Here is a 22,691-nt window from a genome sequence, read left to right as displayed (position 1 = left end):
AGGCTTTGGTGATCTATCGCATCTACATGGGATTCGAGATCAACTTGTCCTTCATCATCCAGAACACCATGATATATATAGTAGAGCATCCTGGAGTGCAAAACCTTTGCTTCGGTCGACTATTGACACTTGTCTTCAGGCACTTCGAGGTGAACTTGGAGGACACAGAAATGCGTACCCATAGTTGGGTTACGACATCGGAAGCAGGACCATCAGACAAATGCAGCTTAGTCATGCTATGAGGTCTGAGGGCGAGGATGAGGATGAGGATGAGTCCGAGGATGATCATGATACAAAGGATGAGGAGGATGCTGGTCCAAATAGTGATAACCAAGCAAGAGAGGATGCAGAGATGCGCGAGGCTAATCTAGGTTATCATGAGATTCCCGCACCATCACACTTCGAGGTCGGAGGTCCTTCCCACATAGTTCCTGAGGCACCAGACTTGTATGCTCATATGCTTACTATGACTTCTATTCTGGAGAGGATAGAGGTCGACCAGAAGAGGATGGAGGCTCACCTTTCACAAGTTGTGGAGGGTGTTAGAGTACTCAGAGAGCAATGACAGTCTCCTAGATAAATTGTACTAGGATTTTCTTTTTATTCTTTTACTGATGTAAATCTTTGTAAAACCATCCTAGAAATTAATGAAGTTCATTTTGTTTCACTTTTCTTATTGTGTATTATGCCTTTTCTTTTATTGCATTAAGTTTTATTTGTTAACTCATAATTATTGTGCATTATTCAATCAACATATTATGCTTCATTATTTATGTTTCTAGTCCAAAGTGCTCTACCATTCACTTCTAAGAAAACTTGAGTCACTTACCACACTGTTACATCCACCCAGCCAATACCCTATCTGGCATACCCAAGTGTTTGATCCACAACCCCAAAGATCAGTATTGAGGAAATCAAACTCCCACAATTACTATAATATAATCAAGAACAAGACTAAATCATCGTTAAACTACATTAAGTGAAAGATCAAGATAAGATTCAAAAGAATAAATAACATAATCAGAGTGTAGAAAAAGAATGATACCAATAGTATAATCAAATGTAGAGTGTAGCAGAAAATCAATCTACAGTATACAGCGGAAATGTAGATTGAAACTAAAAAGAAAGACTACAACCGATTCCCAAAATAAAAGTAATAGAAAAGAGGTAATCAAAATCTAAACTAATGTCTCTTCAAATCTGTAGAGAACACTTCTAAAGGTTAAGGTCTCTATATCCAGATAACGTTTTACTAACACATGAGTATGACTAATCCTGATATGCTCCTCCGTCACCATGATATTCTTCACCGTCGTAGTCATCGTAGCCAGCACCTTGGGTGTAGTATGAGTCATCCAATGCAAACTCATACGTTGCTCCGTCATAATCGTCAACACTTGCATATAGATCTAACAAAGATGTTAGCAAAAAGAAGTGAGTTCAAAAGAACACAACAAGGCAGTTATTCCATAATAACATAGTAAAACATGATAGCAAAACATAAAGGATGCAAGATGATATGAAACAGACATGCATGTATGATTCTAACTCTATGTATGCTGGTCTCTATTGGCAGACATGGTTTAAGTCATAGCACCATACTCCTCTGGGTAGGTCTCAAATCACTCTCCCTCAACCATCTCGGTATCTTGGGTTCTTCGGTGGTAATTGGGTCCTGCATCCCTCTTAGACATTCCATGGCTGGGGTTTAGGTCACCGCTCTCTCACATCACCATTGTTCTGAGTATTGGTGCATGTCAAGGTTAAACTTAGTTATATCAACTCAGAGTTAGATACTTCCATTCCTCGCTTCTCGCAATCCTTTCCGGTGTCCTTCTCACTAGAGTCAGCGTATCCTATGGCTACGACCAACTCGGACTACGGACTCATCAATACTATTAGTTATCTATAAATAGTAAACGAGAAGCTCTCATGTCCTTTCACAGGTTGGTTATCAGTCTTAAGCGCCCATGAGCCCAAGTTTACTACTTCAACCCTACGAATGAATGGCCCCCACAATGTGATTCATGTCCTTTCATGGGTTGGTTACCGGTCTTGAGTGCCCACAATCCCCTATTACTGCCACGGGTTACTCGGTCTCAATACCCTTCTGAATCAGATCTGATATAACAGGGACATCCTAGCCAAACACTGCTAGACAAGATCTAGGTATGTCAACCAATAATCTGGGAGAGAGTCAAGGGGCACCATAGGAAATGTCCCATATCACTTCCAATGATGTCCAAAGACAAAAATGTCAAAAGGAAATTCCCCATTACCAAAATTTACTTAAGCAATCACATTCCCAAATCAGTCATTCACATACACAACTAATAATCCAATACATAGAAAGATAATCATTCATACATGATCAATTTAATAAAAGAATTACATGAACAAGACCTACTATAATTACAGTACTTACATCAGTAATTAAATTATAAAGAATGATATGAACAGTAGTAAGATCATGCAAATCCAAATCATAAACAATAGATCATGCATTTTAGGTTATTAGAGAATCAACCATCCTTACCTTAATTAACTTCGAAGAATTCCGGAGGAACAAAGAGGATAGGTCCAAGGTTAGCAAATAAACCCTAAACAAGCATAGTTCAATCCTTAGGGACAAACCCTTGAAGATTGGAAGTCAAACAGATCAAGACAAACAAGAAAAACAACCACTGTCACATCCACCCAGCCGGTACCCTACGTGGCATACCCGAGTGTGTGATCCATAGCCCCGAAGAACAAGTATCGAGGAAATCATCCTCCCACATACACAATAGCATAATCATGAACAAGATAAAATCAATGTGTAATAATATAAACAAGAGATCAAGATAATAAGAAAGAATGACAATTAATCAGAGTGCGAAATAATGATACTAATATATATCAAAATGTAGAGTGCACGAAAAATCACACCACATATTACAACGAAATTTAGCTTGAAAACTAAAAAGGAAAGATTACAACTGATTCTCAAAAGAGAGAAAGAAAATAAATAATCAAACTAAACTAAAGTCTCTTCTGTCTTATAAAGAATGTCTTCATAAACATAAACAAAAGAAACTAAACATTGCCGCTTCCATTCCAAAGTAGGGCTAATCTTGGTACGCAACATGATCACTTGAGGGATCTTCAACGTAATCTTCATAACCGCCAGCACCTTGAGTGAAGTATGCTTCATCGGTTTGCGCCTTGTAGTACTGGCCTTCATATTCTTCAATACCTACAGGATAATCTAACAAAGATATTTGCACAAAAAGGAGTGAGTTCAAAAGAACTCAGTAAGGCAAGTTATTCCAATACTTTGATAAATAACATGATTGCAAAACATAGTAGATGCAATATGGTATGAGACAGACAATGCATGTATAAATCTAACTCTATGTATGCTGGTCTCTATAGGCAAACATGCTTTAAGTCATAGAACCATAATTCTTTTGGGTAGGTCAAGTCATTCTCCCTCAACCATCTAGGTATCTTGGGTTCTGCCGGTGGTAGTTGGGTCCTGCATCATTCGGGACATTCCATGGTTGGGATTTAGGTCACCACTCTCTCACATCACCATTGGTCTAAGTATTGGTGCATGTCAAGGTAAAGCCTAGCCAAATGCAAGTCATCTACTTGGTTATATCAAGTCAGAGTTAGATACGTTCATTCCTCGCCCCGGGAGATCCTTTATGGTATCCTTCTCATTAGAGTCAGCGTATCCTATGGCTACAACCAACTCGAACTATGGACTCATCAATCCTATTGGTCATCCACAAATATTAAAAGGGAAGCTCTCATGTCCTCTCACGGGTTGGCTACCGGTCTTGAGCGCCCATGAGCCCAAGTCTACTATTTGCAACCCTACCAATAAATGACCCCCACAATGTGATTCATATCCTCTCATGGGTTGGCTACTGGTCTTGAGCACCCATAAATCCCCATTATTACCACGGGTTACTCGGTCTTAATACCCTTCCGAATCAGGTGTGATATAATAGGGATATCCTAGCCAAACACCGCTAGACAAGCCCTAGGTATGACAACCAATAATCCGGGAAAGCGTCAAAGGGCACCATCGGAAATATCCTATACTATTCCCACTGATGTCCAGGGATAGAAATGTCAAAATGACATTCCTCAACCCCAAATCATACCTAATCAATCACATTCCCAATTCAATTATAACATACACAACTGATATCTCATCATACAGAAAGATACATATAAACATGATCAATTGCATATGTAAATGACAATGATAAATAATCATACATGGTTCAAGTAATGAAGAAATACATGAACGAGGTACTACTGTACTTGAAGTACTTACAGTAGTAGCATCATACTATGAAAGTATAAGAATGGTAGTGCATCTATGAAATTCCTAAAATAGAAACTAAGATTCACGCAATCTATGTTAATATGGAAACAACTGTCCTTACCTTAAATAGCTTCGATGAATATTCGAAGATCAAAGAGAATGGTTCCAAACTTAGCAAATAAACCCTAAACAAATATGAATACAACATTAGGAAAGAGGCCTAGAAGATCAGTGGTGAAACAAATCAAATTGGATGAAGAACACAGCTACTGTCAGTCTTGGTTGATTGGGTGGTAGCTTGGTCCAATCGACCAAGCAATTGACCACCTGAACAGTACACAACAGAAATCTGATTTTTTATCCGAAACTAATCCTACAAGATCCGAAATACTACGAAACTTGGAGGAAACCACTGAAACAGTAATCTAATACTAATTAGCATAGATTAGACACTAACAGTGATAAAAAACAATACTTACTAATTTGGAAACATGACTTTCTAATTCGATAAAAATCATAGTCTTTGATGAAAACAAGCTATGAACTCAAGAGAAGAACTAGAGATGATAAGATCTCATTCTAGTAGAACATAACAGTAGTTCATACATGAATCTAACATGAAAAATAGATCTAGTATGCTATAGAAGTCAAATTGAAAGAATGATCATGGCTTCATGAAGAAATCACAAGATTCATAGCTATGATCAAGTATGAAGATCATTGGAATGAATGGAGATTCATTCCCAATCTTGAATACTGTAAAAAGAGGTGTTTGCAAGTATGCAATACCTTCTTCATGATCATAGTACGGAGATTAGATCATGCAAGAGTAAATCAATAAGAAAGTAAGAGATTACTAACCTTGAAGATGAACAAGAGATGAAGAACTTGAGATCTTGCAAGAGTTCTTTACAAACACCAAGGAGAGGCTTTGAGAGAGGCTTTCCACGTTCTCTGAGGGTTTTAGAAACAAAGGAGGCTAAGAAACACGTACTTCTATTATATAGAGCACCAAAAGACCTAACAGAGGATCTTTGGAAGATTCTGACCCTGTTGGTCGATTGGCCCAATTGACCACCCAGTCGACCAAGCATGACAACAAGGCCAAAGCAGGGAAATGAGGTCCTAAATCAAATCCAAATCCAATGAGCTTCTCCCAACACAACATGTGACTTACCTAGTATAGAGGAATGCCTTCAAATCATGTCCAACTACACTTTAAGTCCATCAACTAGTCTCAACATCATCAAGGTGCAGTTTCATTTCCAAATCTATCAAAGCTTCCAAGTATGAAACACCATCATCAACTTCCATGGGTTCTGGGTCAAACACCATGTCTTCCATTGAGATGGCCCATAGTTGGCTTCTTCCTTTACTTCGGGTCTTCGGACCTACAAACAACAGGGGTTCCGGGTCAAGGTTAGGGTTGGGTTTCACAGGTACTGTCAGCTTGGGCTGATTGGCTGGGTCGATTGGTCCATTCGACCCAGACAGTCAACCCAATGAACATTACGGATGCAGAAAACTTAATTTTGATCCGAAACTCAACTTATGGGATTCAAAACACTCCAAAAATTTAAGGGAAATGTAAGAACAGTAGTCTAAGACTAACTAGCAGAGATTAAACATCAACATTGATCAAAAGAATAGAATTCTAATTTAATCAAAAACTAGGTTTTTAGAGAAAACAGTCCGTGAATTCTATGGAGAGGCTAGAGAGAATGAGAAATCACTCAAGACGAATACCAACAGTAGATCATAATTAGAAACTAACATAAGAATGAATCTAAAATGCTTTAGAAATCAAAACAATAGAATGATCACACATTCATGAAGATTTCACATGATCTCTTCTTAAAATCATGTTGTGTAGATCATAGAAGCATTGGAGTGAATGGAGATTCACTCACAACTACAGAGATTGAAGAAGAGGTGTTTGCAAGTTTACAAAACCATCTTCATAATCACAGAGATGAGAAGAAATCAATATGAGATTAGATCAATGAATAGTATGGGCATTACTAATCTTAATGAAGAATGATCGCCGAAAGACTTGAGAACTCGCAAAGGATCTTCCACAACTTGAAGGAATAGACTTGAGAGAGGCTACCCACGTTCTCCAGAGGCTTTAGAAACAATTGTGGCTGAAAACCACGTAGTCCCATTAAATAGAGCATCAAAACCCTAAAAATCAGATGTTCACAACTAAGCCCATGTCACTGTGGGTTGATTGGCCTAGTTGACCCAGGCTGACAGCAAGCTTAGATTAGGGAATTGAAGTTCCAAACCTCAAAATTTTCAATGGGGCTTCTCCTAACTCATCAAGCAACTCACCTAGCATTGAGGGATGCCTTCAAACCATGTCCAATTAGGCTTCAAGCCGATTAACCAAGCTCTTCTTCTTCAAGGTGCAGGTTCTTCTCCAACTCTGACAAGGTTTCCAACTATGGGACTCCATTATCAATCTCCATGGGTTCTGGGTCAAACACCCTATCTTCCATTGAGATGGCCCATAATTACCTTCTATCATCACTTCGGTCTTCGGACCTACAAACAAAAGGTTTTCCTGGTTAGGGTTAGGGCTGGATTTCACACCCCCCCCCCCCCCCCAAAAAGAAAAGCACTCACATTGAGGATTGATGATATATTAAGTTTCTCTTAACAATTTGGGAAGGCCTTGAAGGTTTTTATACATGTGTGGAAGTCTAAACAACGACATCTTTTTTGAAGCCCTAAAATTTCTAGAAGTCTCACAATTGCTTATGTTCCACAATTAGCACTAACGGCCATACCAAGAGAAGCCTGAAGGGAAAAGAATCATATTACTATTTTAAAAATGGAGATTATAGTGATGGATATGACAATAATGATGGTGGACTCAACTAGCATTCGTGGGGGGTGCAGCTGGTTATAGCAACTCCAAATAGCAAGTAGTTCCAACTATTGGAATTTCATTATTTCATATTATTAAATCCCATTCTAAATCAAGCATCGGGGTGGATATCATCAAGTTTTTTGCTTGGAAGTATAAGAGGGGTGGATGGGTTAGTCAAGCGGTTAAAGACCAGCCCTCCCACAGGGAGGTTCTGGGTTCGCACCCACTCGGCGGCGTATATTAGTAATTTAGTTCCCACCCCATAGTAACAAGCTAACCTTTCCCAAAAAAAAGAAAGAAAGTATAAGAGGGGTGTGGACAAAATAAAGCAATATCAATTGTAGATAAAAAGGGGTTTTCAAAAGGAGAAAGAGGAAAACAAAGAAAGAACAAAGCCACATTCTCAAACTACAGAATTAGAACTATATTAATTATTTTGGAGGGCTTTCATTGGTTATTGAAGATAGCTTTTTCTGTACATCTGGACATTTAATTAAGCTTTGAAGTGACAAAAAATGTCAAGTGTATGATTAGTCTTCTAGGCAGAATTGAATGGAGATACTTAGTTCCCACTAAAATCTGCAAGTGTAATTTGGTAAGTTCCTCCTATATCGCTATATCTTAAAATTATGCTACATTCAATATCCTACTGTCAGTTTTCTTTTAAAAAGAATCTCCTATTGTCTGTTGTTTTGTCAGATATTGGCACTATACACCAAGGTAATTGAATTCACATTTTTTTTGGGTGGAATGAAAGTGACATATTTTGCCAAGAAACTCACAGTTTTTAAACTAATTATAAGCAAATAAATAAAGAAATTCAATTTAATTAAATCAGAATTATCTTTGCATAAATTCTCCCACATTCTCCTAGAAACAAGAATTTCTATTAGAAAACGAAAATAGACTAGAATTAAAATTATTTATGCCAAATCATGCATTACCATTGAAAATCTATACTTCCTAATCTTCAATCTAAAGAGAATATAAGCAAAAAGCCCACAGGCATATTTACTAGTCCTTCAAAAGAAAAACAACAGAAGAAAAAGAAGAAAAAAAATGTGCCTTAATGTTGTCATCTCCATGTATTTATGTTATCCTTGTAGTCCTTTTCGACATTATTTCCATCTTCACTAGTCCTCTTAACCTTGGATAAGTGGTTGCTCTTCATTAGGGGAGAGAGGGATGATAGGCTAGACATAGAATTGATTTTGTACTAGGGAGGAGGGATGATAGGCTGGACATAGAATTGATTTTGCACTAGGGAGTTGTAGGTTGAATTTGGGGTCTCAACGTGCATTGACATGATTGGTTAGGGACTACCACATGGATCAAAGTCTAAGGATTTGGTGCTCTATTTACTCATCTTTTGATTAGTTTATTTTATACCTTTCTAATGGTTAAACTTGGCTGAGATTGGATATAGAATTTAGATGAGAGTTGTCTTGATTTAGATGTTTGCTCGAGGACTACCAAATTCTTAAGTTAGGGGTAATTTGATAGGTGTATTTTATGAGTATTATTTTGGGTCATTATTGACTATTTTGATGCATGTCATACCCTTCCTCTCAATTTGTTAATTATGGAAGAAAATCAGTGGAGGAATAAACAAGTTGTAGGGGCATTTTGGGAGACATTTTATGCAAGAAACCCAAAAAAGAGTTTCTACCAAGATTTGAACACAGAATACTAAATTTAGAGTCCAATGTGTTGACCACTAGATCATTGAACTATGTTTATAAGAAGTTTCCTTGGTTAAGTAAGATTAGGAAAGAGATTATTTTCATTTGATTAGTTCAAGGAATCCTGTCCTAATTAATCTAGGAAGTCCTAAATAATTTTATAACAGGGCGACATAACAACACCAAGGGGGTCGAATTTCAGAGGGAGCACTACTTCGGGACACTGGTTTTTGGGAGGCACCTGGAGCTTGGAGGCAAGCTGGAGTTGTTCTTCAACCATTCAGTCTAGAGTGATGTTTTCATATTTGATCTCTTCTTCTTCTTTTATCATATTCTAAATCTGCTACTAGAGTGTAGATGGATCTTTACATGAATTGAAGTATTGATTTTTCTCTTTTCATGCAGTACAATATCTACTCTTTAATTTTTTGCAATTTTGTTCTTAATATTTGGATGCTTGATCAAATTCATGAATTTTGGCATGCTTTCGTACATATAATAGTGGAAATTTCATGCTAGACCTAGGGTTGAAGAATGATAAATTTTCTCTAATGCATAAAGGGTTAAACCGTTTATTCAATATTGTACTATCGACGCTTCACTACCAATGTCATTTAATTGCAGACTAAAATGTGTTTCTCGCTAACAGATCAACCTCTGCCTTCCACATGAATCTTGTAAAGGATAAGCTTAGAAATACAAGAATTTTAAAACTTAGAAACGGCAAATAGCATTTAAGGGATGAACTCCAATAGTTAATCAAACTTGCCTATAGGCAAATTTCTTTGCCAAATCAGGGTGTTTGAAACCTTCTTGAGCCTTGATGAACACATTTATGTGTGAAATCTTAGGGCATAAAGCATGCGTTTGATACACTTAGAATGGAGTTACCTTGGGTTTTATGTTGTTTTTGCAGATTTTAGGACTTTTCAAGATTTAAGCAAATATTTGGAGTTTTGGGCTTGAATCATGCTATTTTACACGTCAAGAAGTCCATTCAAATTCTCAAATGCGAAAATGGGCCTGATCTGGAGCATGATGGGCTAGAGCATGATGGGCTAGAGATGTGTGATTACGGGCCAACTCCGAAATATTGAAGAGATAAAGAAGGCAAATTTGATCTACGGCTGAGATTTTAAATCAAATCTACAGAGATATTATTGAGAGAGTCCAGATGGAAAAGAGTCCTTGCATACCTCAATATCTTATTTTCTATTTGGGATTTGATTAAAGAAAGAAAAAGAGGAAAAAGAATTATATTTAGATAAGGATGAAGCAAAAATCCCGTTTTTGAATGCCTCTGTCCAGTTTCGATCAAACCTTTCATCGAACAGTCATCCGATGTCCGATCATGCTGATTTTTGGAGGAGAGCTTCAAGACTACGTAAGCCTCAAATCCAACGATGGGATTATGCATCTGATCTCTCTAAGTCGGCGCGATTAGTACGTCAAAACCCTAATTGGATGAGTCAGATAGAAACCCTGAGTTTTATTCAAATTCAGCCGTGCTTCATATCTCATGTAAACTCTATAAAAGGAGAGCCTACTCCATCAAAGGAGAACATGTTCTAGAGCTTAGTAGAAGTATTCTTTCTTCTCTCTTCAGTTTATTTAAGTTTTCTTTAGTTTTCTTTGCTTGCATTAGTGAGATTTAAATTTCTAGATTAAATGTTTAGGTTTAATTTTTTTTATGTAATGCAATTCAAGTTCAAGTTCAAGTTTCAATTTTTTTTAGATTCATTTTTCTCCGGGTCTAGCAATTGCAGATTTAGATCATTCTAGATCTAGATCTGGTTGTTAGGGTTGGTTGAGATTCGAATCGTTTGTTTAATTCGCAAATAAGTAACCTTCTTTATTAATCTTCTCTCCTCCCTCCATTCCCGCTTCTATCTACCCCTCCATATTCTTAATTTAGGATTTACTTTCAGCATTATTTATTTATTGTTCTTCCTATTCATTCATAATCTCGGACCACATAACAGATGCGCAAGCTCTTTGGTCAAGTGCCTCCTTTTCCTTGACGGCTTTGTTGTTTACATCTTGCATTTTAGTTATTTTCTTTTCCTTTTCCCATTGCTTTGTTATTTACTTTCTGTTAGGGTTTACTTTCCAAGCCTATTCATTCATAATCTCGGACCACATAACCGGAGCAAGCCTACGATCACTTCCTCTTCCTTTGATTTTGAGTGGTGTTCGCATCTGCATTTTCCTGTCTTTTATTTATGCATTGATTGTGTTTAATTTATTGTTTGTTTCAATTCGATTGCATTAGACGTATAGATTAGGATCGTTTAGTTTAGTTAATTAGTTAACAAAATTGAATCATTCCACTCTCGCATTACTATTAAGAAGTTGAATTCTAAGTGGCATATCTCCTTGAGATCGACCCGTTAGCTACACGATACCGTGCGCTTGCGGTTACTTTTAAAATTTCACAAACAAGTTTTTGGCGCCGTTGCCGGGGAGGTATTAGTCCACTTTGTTTTTCTCATTCTTAGGTAAATCGAAGTGATTTAAAAATAAAAAAATAAAATTCAAAGATATTACTCTTAACTTGAGTAGAAACAAAAACGTATAGTAGTCCCCACTCTCTGCAGAATCCCCAGGACTCGATTGTAGATGGCTCCAAAGACTATACGGATTCCCTTGTCATCAAACCTATAAGCGCTCAGCTATACGGCAACCTTACGGCTTTGGAATCATTGTTTCAATCTTTTTGGTGGGAAATTCACTACTTTCCTTTTGTTTTTGTTATTTCTTTTCTTTTATTCTTTAGTTACTTTATTTTTATAAAAAAAATAAAAAAACATCTCATTCTCTCATAAGAGCCATTAATTGCATTAGGGGGTTAGTGCATGTGTGTTTGGACTCGTGATTCTACAAATAGAATTGTCCGAGTGTCTAACTTGACCATGGAAGGTCTACCTCCACCACCTCCACCTAAGAGTCTTAGGGATAGATTTTATCCACCCTGATCTACACAACCTTCTTGTATACGCTTACCTGAAGTGAGGGGTAATAATTTTGAGCTCAAATCTCATTATTTATCTATGTTACCCCAATTTCATGGGTTACCTGATCAAGATGCATATTTGTTCCTTAGGGAGTTTGAGGAGGTTTGTGTCCTTATGAAGGTACAACAACTCACTGATGATGCCGTAAGACTATGGTTCATTACATTTGCATTAAAGGATCAAGCTAAAAAGTGGCTTTATAGCTTACCTAGGGATAGCATTATCACATGGGAACAATTTATTGTCCTATTCTTGAAGAAATTATTTCCTTTCTCCAAGACAAATAAAATAAGAAATGACATTCTTCAATTTTGTCAGAAACCCAATGAGTCCTTTGCTAAGGTAATGGAGAGGTTTCAAAGCCTTCTCCAAGAATGCCCTCACCATGGTATAGAATTATGGCATTTATGCCAAATAATTTATGAGGGTATCGATTATCAAACAAAGCAACTTTTAGAATCTATGTGCCCCACAGGATTTACATCTTTCATTGATGATTCCGAAGCTTGGGAATTTCTTTTAGACCTAGCAGATAGAACTAGAGAATGGGAGTCAACCCAAGAGCATGAAAGGACTAGTAGGGGATATTTTGTTGATAGCCAAGTTCATAAGGAAGCACAAATAGATAGTCTTTTGAAAAAGTTAGAGACTTTGGTAGTTAAAGCTGCACCACCACCACCTAGTCAAGCACATTTTATTGACAAATCTATTGCTATGTGTGCATGGTGTCAGTCTCCTACACATGTAATTGAGGAATGTCCTAGCTATTGGACCAACAAGAGAATGTTAGTGCAATGTTTCCAAACCCGTACGAGAACACGTACAATCCTGGGTGGAAGAATCATCCTAACTTTTCATGGTCTCAAGGGCAAAACCAAAATGGATTAAGCAATTATTCCACACAAAATCAATTTGGTGCCCCTCAAAAACAAAGTGCCCAATTTTCTCATAATCAAATTGTCCAGTTCCCTCAAGCCCCTAATTTTTAGAATGCCAAATTTAGCTAGGCCGGCCAATCCACCTATTGTACCTCGTATGCCTCATATTGCACAAAATCAATTACCACATGGTTTCAACAGAGGTAATAATTTTGAGTTTTCTCGTCTTTCTACCTTAGAGAAGAATATGGAAGTACTTTCTAGCACCTTCATAACTTCTATGCATAATATGGAAAAACAAATTTCCACTCTTGCAAGTGCTTTGTCTGAGCGAGAAAAAGGTAAAATGCCTAGCCAGCCTGAGTTAAATCCTAGGACTAAGATTCAACAAAGGCCACAAAATCAAGTCAACCAAGTTGAAACCACCATTTCTTCTTTAGAACCAATTACTTCTGTGTATGCATTGAGAAGTGGAAAAGGGTATTTAACAAGTGAATCTCCTATTACTGACCAGAGCAAAATTAGTGACCATCGTGATGCGGAGAATGTTCAAGTATCTCCTAATGAGGGTTTGTCTGAAGAACCCTTAGAAGTTGAGGAAGAACCAATTGCTTTAGAGGTACCTAAGTTTGATGAATCATTATCTGAAACCTTGAGAAAATAATAAACTTCAAATGAGAGATCTTATGTACCTAAGGCCCCTTTTCCTAACCAATTAGCAAGTAACAAAAGGAATGAAATGTTGACAAAATTTTAGAAGTTTTCAAAAATGTGAGTGTCAACATTCTACTTTTAGATGCTATTTTTCAAGTCCCTTCTTATGCTAAGGTTCTTAAAGACTTGTGTACTCAAAAGAGAACCACGAATGTCCCAAAGAAGGCCTTTCTAACAGAAAATGTGAGTTCAATCCTTTCAGAACAAGTCCCAATTAAGTATAGAGATCCAGGAAGTCCAACAATTCCATGTGTTATTGGTGATAAAAAAACATAGAACATGCTTTACTAGACTTGGGCACTAGTGTTAATTTATTGTCGTATACTGTTTATAAACAATTGGGTCTTGGGGAACTCAAACCAACCTCGGTTACTCTCCAGTTGGCTGATAGATCTGTTAAAATACCCAATGAAATAATTGAAAATGAGTTAATTTGAGTAGGAGAATTTGTTTTTCTTGTTGATTTCATTGTCTTAGACACACATCCAGTTACAAATCTTAAGGACCGAATTCCTGTGATATTAGAGAGACCCTTTTTAGCTACAAGCAATGCCCTTATTAATTGTCGAAATGGTCTTTTGAGGTTATCATTTGGGAATACATCCATTGAGTTCAATGTCTTTAGGTTGGGGAAACAACCAAACTTTTCTGAGAATATTAGTATGTTGCAAAACATTTATGATGATATTGATTTCTCCATTGAAAAAGGTTTTAAGGATGATTTTTACACTTGTTTGGAAGAACTAGAGGATACAGGAAGTGATTTTTTCTGATATGATGAGCTTGCAACAATTTAATGAACCACTTGGTAAGTTGTCTAGAAATCTTCTTGTCTCATCTGTGGTTGAGGCCCCCCAACTCGAATTGAAACCTGTGCTTTCAACTCTTCGGTATGATTTTCTAGGCCCCAATGAAACTCTTCCCGTAATCATTGCCTCTGATCTTACCAAAGACCAAGAGGATGAGCTTCTTAGTTTGCTTAAAAACAATCAAGAAGCCATAGGTTGGTAGATGGCCGGCATTAAAGGAATTAGTCCCTCCATAGTTCAACATCATATAAATTTGATTGATGGATCCGAACCCTCTAGGGAGCCCCAAAGAAGGGCTAATCCTATGATGAAAGAAGCCATTCACAAAGAAGTGTTGAAATGCATGGATAATGGGATTATCAATCCCATATCAAATAGCCAGTGGGTAAGCCCAGTCCAAGTTGTTCCTAAGAAGTCCGGAGTCATAGTAGCTACATCTATTACCAATGAGCTCATCCCAACTCGTATTCAAACTGGTTGGCGTGTTTGTATTGATTACCGGAAGCTTAATGCAGCCACTCATAAGGATCATTTTCTTTGCCTTTCATTGATCAAATGTTAGAACATTTAGCTGGCCATGCTTATTATTGTTTCTTGATGGTTATTCTTGCTATAATCAAATCCCTATAGCACTCGAAGACCAAAACAAAACCACATTCACATGTCCATATGGAACATATGCCTATCGACGCATGCCCTTTGGGTTATGCAATGCTCCTGCCATATTCCAACGGTGCATGATGAGCATATTCTCAAATATGGTAGAGGATTAGTTGGAAGTATTTATGAATGATTTCTCTATTCATGGGTCTACCTTTTCTGATTGCCTTCACCATCTCCGCTTAGTTCTTGAACGTAGGAGAGCCAAAAATTTAGTTCTTAATTGGGAGAAATGTCACTTCATGGTGAAGAGTGGAATAGTCTTAGGTCATATTGTTTCTTAGGAAGGAATTATGGTTGATAAGGCTAAGGTTGATCTTATCTCTAATTTACCATCACCTAAGAGTGTCAAGGATGTTAGATCATTTCTAGGTCATGCTGATTTTTACTGCCACTTTATAAAGGACTTTACCAAGATAGCTAGACCATTAACTTCATTACTTGCTAAAGATGTCCCCTTTCATTTTACCTCTGAATGCTTACTATGTTTTGAACTATTGAAAGAGAAGCACTCCACCGCTCCTGTAATACAAGCACCAAATTGGTTAGAACCCTTTGAGTTAATGTGTGATGCTTCTGACTATGCTTTAGGGACAGTTCTAGATCAAAGGCTAAACAAGATGCCCACTGTGATTTCTTATGCAAGTCGAACCCTCAATGATGCACAACTTAACTATACGACAACTGAAAAAAAAAATTTGGCTGTTGTGTTTGCATTAGAGAAGTTCCGCTCATATTTGATAGGTAGTCATGTAATTGTTTACGCTGATCATTCACCTATCAAATATTTGCTATAGAAGAAGGATGCAAAATCCCGACTCATTCGTTGGGTCTTGCTACTACAAGAGTTTGACTTAGAAATTAGGGACAAAAAGGGAACTGAAAATTTAGTTGCAGACCATCTATCCTGCCTTTCTAATTCTAGAAAGGAAGAGAGTCCAATTCTAGAAACATTTTCAAATGAGCAATTGTTATCAGTAAACACGGTACCTTGGTATGCAGATATTGTCAATTATCTTGTGACCAATGAAACCCCATCCCATTGGTCCACCCAAGATAAATATCGGTTACATTCACAAATGAAATATTTTTTCTAGGATGATCCATACTTGTTTAAAATAGGTTAAGATCAAATCATTAGGCATTGCGTACCTGAGCATGAACAAATGCCTGTTCTTTCATTTTGCCATGATCATGCCTTGTGGGGTCATTTTGGGCCTAGGAAAACTGCAGAAAAAGTGCTTCAATGTGGGTTCTATTGGCCTACAATATTTAAGGATTCATTTTCTTTTTGCAGAGCTTGCAAAGCTTATCAATCCCTTGGTTGAGTGACCAAAAGGAACATGATGCCCCTGAATCCAATTTTAATTGTTGAAATTTTTTATGTCTGGGGTATTGATTTTATGGGACCATTCCCTAATTCTTATGGGAATCTATATATTCTGTTGCTGCCGATTACATGAGCAAATGGATAGAGGCCATTGCTTGTAAATCAAATGATCACAAAGTGGTAGTCAAGTTTTTAAGGGAAAATATCTTCTCTCGTTTTGGCACTCCTCGTGCTTTGATTAGTGACAGGGGCAAGCATTTCTGTAATTGGCCTTTTGAGGCCTTGATGAAAAAGTATGGAATCACCCATAAGCTTGCAACTGCATACTATCCGCAAATGAGCGGTCAGGTAGAGGTTTCCAATAGACAGATTAAGCAGATTTTAGAAACGACAGCTAACCCCACTCGTAAGAATTGGTCAAACCGTTTGATTGATGCTTTATGGGCCCACAGAACTGCGTATAAGACGGATTTGGGTCAATCCCCATACCGTTTAGTGTATGGTAAAGCTTGTCACCTCCCAGTTGAATTAGAGCATCGGGCATTCTGGGCAATCAAGAAGTTGAATTTTGATCTTGACGATGTGGGTATCCATCGTCGTATCCAACTATCTGAGTTGGAGGAACTTAGAAATGAAGCCTATGAAAACTCAAAGATTTATAAGGCTAAAACTAAAACCTTTCATGATAAGCATATGTTAGGAAATCATTTTCTATTGGGGATAAGGTTTTGTTGTACAACACTCGGCTACGTTTGTTCCCAGGAAAATTTCGAACTAGATGGGAAGGTCCATTTATTATTCACCGTGTTTTTAACCTTGGTGTTGTGGAAATAGTTGATCCTCATTCTAACCAAATTTTCAAAGTGAATGGTCAACGTTTAAAGCCTTTCCTTGAAATGCCAAGTGTTGATAGTATAGAGATCATTGATCTTTATGAGCCTTTTTACACTGGTGATTGAGAAACTCCAAGGTATGCCCTCTTTTGCCTTGCCCTTATTCTTCTTTTCATCATGCATTGAGGACATTGCATTACTTAAGTGTGTGGGGGGGGGGGGTATAGCTTCTTTGTAGATTTTAACTTTGACTTTTGGTTAGTGTACATACTCTTTCAATTGCTATGTGTGAAATGAGAGTGATTTTAGTACCCATCGTGAACACATAAAAACCCTGTTGAGAGGAAGGTAACTTGTATATATGTTGAGATGGGACTTTCCTTAGAAAAATAAAAGGCCCTTAACTTAAGGCGTTGGACCATCTATGAGTTTTGTGGGTCCTTGTTTCTTTGGCTAGAAGTTGAGATCAATTTTGTGTATGGCATATGAAAAAAAAAAAAAAAAAGAAAAGAAAAGAAAAGAAAAGAAAAGAAAAGAAAAGAAAAGAAAAGAAAGAGAAGAAGAAGAAGAGTAGAAAGTAAAAGTTGAATTCCTTGGAACTAGACAGGGCACTCCGACTCAGGAATCGAGGTGACTTGATCGAAACTCTTAGGAATGAGATTATTGAAAAGAACTCTCGCATCACTGTCTATGTGGGCATATGCAAAGCAAAGCTACAAAGTAACTTGGGTTTCTGGTGTTTGCTCCACCATGTCATTCAAGCCAACCGTAGTGGAGTAATGTAGAGTTCACTACTCAAAAGAAAAGAGAGAGATAAATACAAGCGTCATCAATGCCTTGGTAAAATTGTTTGGTCAAAAATACTTCAAAACCTTAGTCCTTGGTCCCCTTACTTTATGAGTGGTTTTGTTTAAAGGGGAGGTGTACTTGAAAGATATAAGGTGAGTCTTTGATTAAGATATATGATAAGTCTCAAGAATCAATATGGGGTAATAAAGTTCAAGTGTGGGGGATCTTAAATCAATGGTGAGAAAAATTGTCATAGCTATTGATCCTGTATAAGTACTTACCAATTGTTAGAGTTGGAATTTGCAATGTTTTATTTTGAGCTAAAATTGGAATTTTGGATGTACATTCACTGCAAACATCCACGAGACAAAACTCGTCCTCTAGGGGTAACCTAGTGGTTTAAAGGCCTGTTGCACATGCTAAGTGTAACCGTGATTCCTACGAAAGTGAGTTAGAATTTATTTTGTTGCACTAGTTTCTTACCTGCATTTGTATTTTTCTTTAATTTTTGCTTGAGGACAAGCTTAATCTAAGTGTGGGGGAATCTGATGAACACATTTATGTGTGAAATCTTAGGGCATAAAGCATGCGTTTGATACACTTAGAATGGAGTTACCTTGGGTTTTATGTTGTTTTTGCAGATTTTAGGACTTTTAAAGATTTAAGCAAATATTTGGAGTTTTGGGCTTGAATCATGCTATTTTACACGTCAAGAAGTCCATTCAAATTTTCAAATGCAAAAATGGGCCTGATCTGGAGCATGATGGGCTAGAGATGTGTGATTACGGGCCAACTCCGAAATATTGAAGAGATAAAGAAGGCAAATTTGATCTACGGCTGAGATTTTAAATCAAATCTACAGAGATATTATTGAGAGAGTCCAGATGGAAAAGAGTCCTTGCATACCTAAATATCTTATTTTCTATTTGGGATTTGATTAAAGAAAGAAAAAGAGGAAAAAGAATCATATTCAGATAAGGATGAAGCAAAAATCCAGTTTTTGAATGCTTCTGTCCAGTTTCGATCAAACGCTTCATCGAACGGTCATCTGATGTCCGATTGTGCTGATTTTTGGAGGAGAGCTTCACGACTACTTAAACCTCAAATCCAACGGTGGGATTATGCATCTGATCTCTCTAAGTCAGCGCGATTAGTACGTCAAAACCCTAATTGGATGAGTCAGATAGAAACCCTGAGTTTTATTCAAATTCAGCCGTGCTTCATATCTCATCTAAACTCTATAAAAGGAGAGCCTACTCCATCAAAGGAGAACATGTTCTAGAGCTTAGTAGAAGCATTCTCTCTTCTCTGTTCAGTTTATTTAAGTTTTCTTTAGTTTTCTTTGCTTGCATTAGTGAGATTTAAATTTTTAGATTAAATGTTTAGGTTTAATTTTTTTTATGTAATGCAATTCAAGTTCAAGCTTCAAGTTCAAGTTCAAGTTTCAATTTTTTTTAGATTCGTTTTTCTCTGGGTCTAGCAATTGCAGATTTAGATCATTCTAGATCTAGATCTGGTTGTTAGGGTTGGTTGAGATTCGAATCGTTTGTTCAATTCGCAAGTAAGTAACCTTCTTTATTAATCTTCTCTCCTCCCTCCATTCCCGCTTCTATCTACCCCTCCATATTCTTAATTTAGGATTTACTTTCAGCATTATTTATTGTTCTGCCTATTCATTCATAATCTCGGACCACATAACCGGAGCAAGCCTACAGTCGTGCCTCAGCTTCTGGTGATGGGTGGTGTTGCATCTGCATTTTCCTGTCTTTTATTTATGCATTGATTGTGTTTAATTTATTGTTCGTTTCAATTCGATTGCATTAGACGCATAGATTAGGATCGTTTAGTTTAGTTAATTAGTTAACAAAAATTGAATCATTCCACTCTCGCATTACTATTAAGAAGTTGAATTATAAGTGGCATATCTCATTGAGATCGACCCGTTAGCTACACGATACCGTGCGCTTGCGGTTACTTTTAAAATTTCACAGACAATCCTCTTTATCCCAATCTTGCAATTGATCAATGATAGGTTTTTCTTCCATTTAGTCTAGATTCGATTCACATTTTCAAACCTGGTTTTTATTAATTATTATTCTAAACCAAAATCCTACCCAAGAACTCATACTAAACATAGCCTAGCGTTTCACAATAGTTGAGAAAGACTCGTAAGAAATTAAAGAAAAATTGTTACCTGCGCATAAATGCGAGCATTTCGTTCATGGATGAGTGATGGATTGCATTTCATTCAGTTTCGCTTGTTTTTACAAGTAAAAGGAATGATTGTATAGTTGACTATTGGAGAAGGGTCCACGTACATGGAATTTCGACTACACATATTTTATGATATGCAATACCAAGGTAATGAGATTCACACAGCAGACATGCCCAAGCTACGTAATTTTGCTGAAAAGGGGATTCGGTGGCTGGCGAAACCACCGTAACTCCAAAATTTCGCCGACATTTAAATGGAGTTTGCTGGAGTTGCTTTTGCAGGTGTGAATTTGAGAAGCAAAAAGACAAAAGAGAAAAAGAGGTAGAGGTCGAGAGGGAAAGAGAGAAGATGGTGTAAACAGTGGGAGAAAGATAAAAGGGTGTAGAGCTCGGAAGGAAAAATCGTTGAAAGTTTCATGTTCTTCCCCATTTCTCAACTTGTTCTCCTCTCTACAAATAAAGGCAAACCTAACCTTAAATGTCTGCAATTCTACAAAATTCAAAACGGTTCAATCTTTTCTTCTCTATCTGTTTTGTCTTCACTTTGATGATCCAACAATCTGAAGATCCAGACTGCCAGATCTTGAGATTCCCAGTGATTCATCCCTGCAAAAGTGTCTCCCCAAAAACCCTCCTTCGTGATTTCTTCCATCTCCAACCACATATGTGATTTTGTCACCCAAAGACAGAACGCTAGAGAAGCAATTCGTCAAATTTGGACTTTAAAGCATTTGATATTTTTAGAAAATTTCACGATATTTGAAGTTATCGGAGATTTATTGCCAATTTTGGGTAAATCTTGTATCCTTGTTCCATTTCGTATTACTAAGCTCCAAAACGGCGAAATATCTCCATTTTCCCTTCCTAGGACATGCCACACTGAGAATTACTGCTTTTGCATACATGGAATTTGGACTATACATCTCAACCATAAAAACTGATATGCGACTCCAAAATAATGAGATTAACACAGCAAACATGCTGTGCTGAGAGTTATTGCTTTCGCAAACATGGATGGATATCTGATTTTTCACATGTATCTGATACGATACTTTGTTTCTGGACATGCCATCCCGAGAGTTGTTGCTTTTGCATTCATGGGAAGATCCACCAAATGCACAGTCTGAGTTCTCATACGTGGCTGACTCCATGTTTGAGTGATTCCTTATCCATTCGTGAGACGCTAGAGAAGAAAGACTATTATATCCTCAATAAGACCTAGTTGAGGATGCTTATAAATACTTGTGGCTGGAGAATGCTTCCAACACAACACTAGCAACGTTTAAGGTTTCTAGAAAATAGTTGTAGCTTACAAAGATGAAAATCTCTCCAAAAATTTCACTCCATTTGAGCTTTTGTATCCTCTTCATTTTTCTTTTTATGTTGCCTCGGATAGTTCTGTCCAGACCTTTTAACCAGCAACCTTTCAAGTCCTTCCAGCTATTGGAAGGATGTCGCAAGGGCCAAAAGGTTGAAGGGCTGCATGAGCTCAAATGGTATCTCAAGAGGTTCGGTTACTTGAGTTATCCTGATAAATCAAACAATAGCCTCAGCCATGCAGACGACGATGAATTCGATGATCTTTTGGAAGCTGCAGTGAAGACCTACCAGCTCAATTACAATCTGAAGGTCACAGGGAGCTTAGACTCAGCAACAGTGAAGCTATTGATGTTGCCAAGGTGTGGTTTCCCAGATATAATCAACGGAACAAATTCAATGATGCGATCCAATAACAGCGACATACGTTCCTATTTCACCTTGTTTCCAAACACGCCTAAATGGCCAGCTTCCAGGCGCAACCTCACATACCGATTTCGTTCCAGTGCCCAAGTAATTGCAGTTGAGGATATGCAGTTTGCCTTCTCAAGGGCTTTCCAAACATGGGCGCGAGTAACCAATTTTAAATTCACACAAGTAGCAGAAGGTGCCACTGCTGACCTGGAAATTGGATTCCATCGCGGAGACCATGGAGATGGCAGTCCATTCGATGGACCATATCGTGTAGTGGCGCATGCCTATCCACCAACTGATGGAAGGACCCATTTTGATGCTGATGAGACTTGGAGCATTCATCCAGGCAAATATGTGGAAGACTTGGAATCAGTTGCTGTGCATGAACTTGGACACCTTCTAGGGCTTGGTCACAGCACACATAAAGAAGCCGTCATGTATCCTACCCGAGCCTATGGTACTATAGGTAGAGTTCTCAGCAAAGACGACTTGGATGGAATTCACACCTTGTATCCTATATGAGAAACAAATATGAAATAAAGCCAACTATATGTACCGTTAAAAATAAGGCCTGAGAGTGATAAATAAGGGCAAAATTGCATCTCTCTCTCTTTCCTCTTATGTTAGGGGACGTGTTGTATTATAGAGATCTCAAAATACTGTTCTCTTACATTAGCTGTTTTTTTTTGTTTTTCGTAATGACATTAGCTGTTTTTCAATATTTCCCTCATTGCTTCCTATTGCAATTCAAAAGTTTGTATCCTCCACTCACTTGGGGAGAAAAAAATTCTTGCGCAAATTGGACCCTTCACCTGTGTTAAAGCTAAAAGCAAAATTCTTG

The 22,691-nt window shown here is 37.5% G+C and overlaps 1 non-coding gene and 2 pseudogenes across 1 annotated transcript; 2 read left to right on the top strand and 1 right to left on the bottom strand.

Annotated features, from left to right (window-relative positions):
* The first annotated feature begins 220 nt into the window (after positions 1-220).
* LOC149007416 (uncharacterized) lies at positions 221-17,242 on the top strand (annotated as a pseudogene).
* On the bottom strand, positions 12,178-12,284 carry LOC149007417 (small nucleolar RNA R71). Its single transcript, XR_016175379.1, has one exon. It is a non-coding gene; the product is annotated as a small nucleolar RNA R71 (small nucleolar RNA).
* Positions 17,243-21,478: 4,236 nt separating the features above from the next.
* LOC149007415 (metalloendoproteinase 2-MMP pseudogene) lies at positions 21,479-22,372 on the top strand (annotated as a pseudogene).
* The last annotated feature ends 319 nt before the right edge of the window (positions 22,373-22,691 follow it).

Source organism: Hakea prostrata, chromosome 8 (assembly GCF_041222555.1).
Source record: "Hakea prostrata isolate BN-2017 chromosome 8, UWA_Hpros_2, whole genome shotgun sequence".
NCBI classification, from domain to species: Eukaryota; Viridiplantae; Streptophyta; class Magnoliopsida; order Proteales; family Proteaceae; genus Hakea; species Hakea prostrata.
Note: the sequence above shows the minus strand (reverse complement) of the source record. Positions and strands in the feature narration are given on the sequence as shown.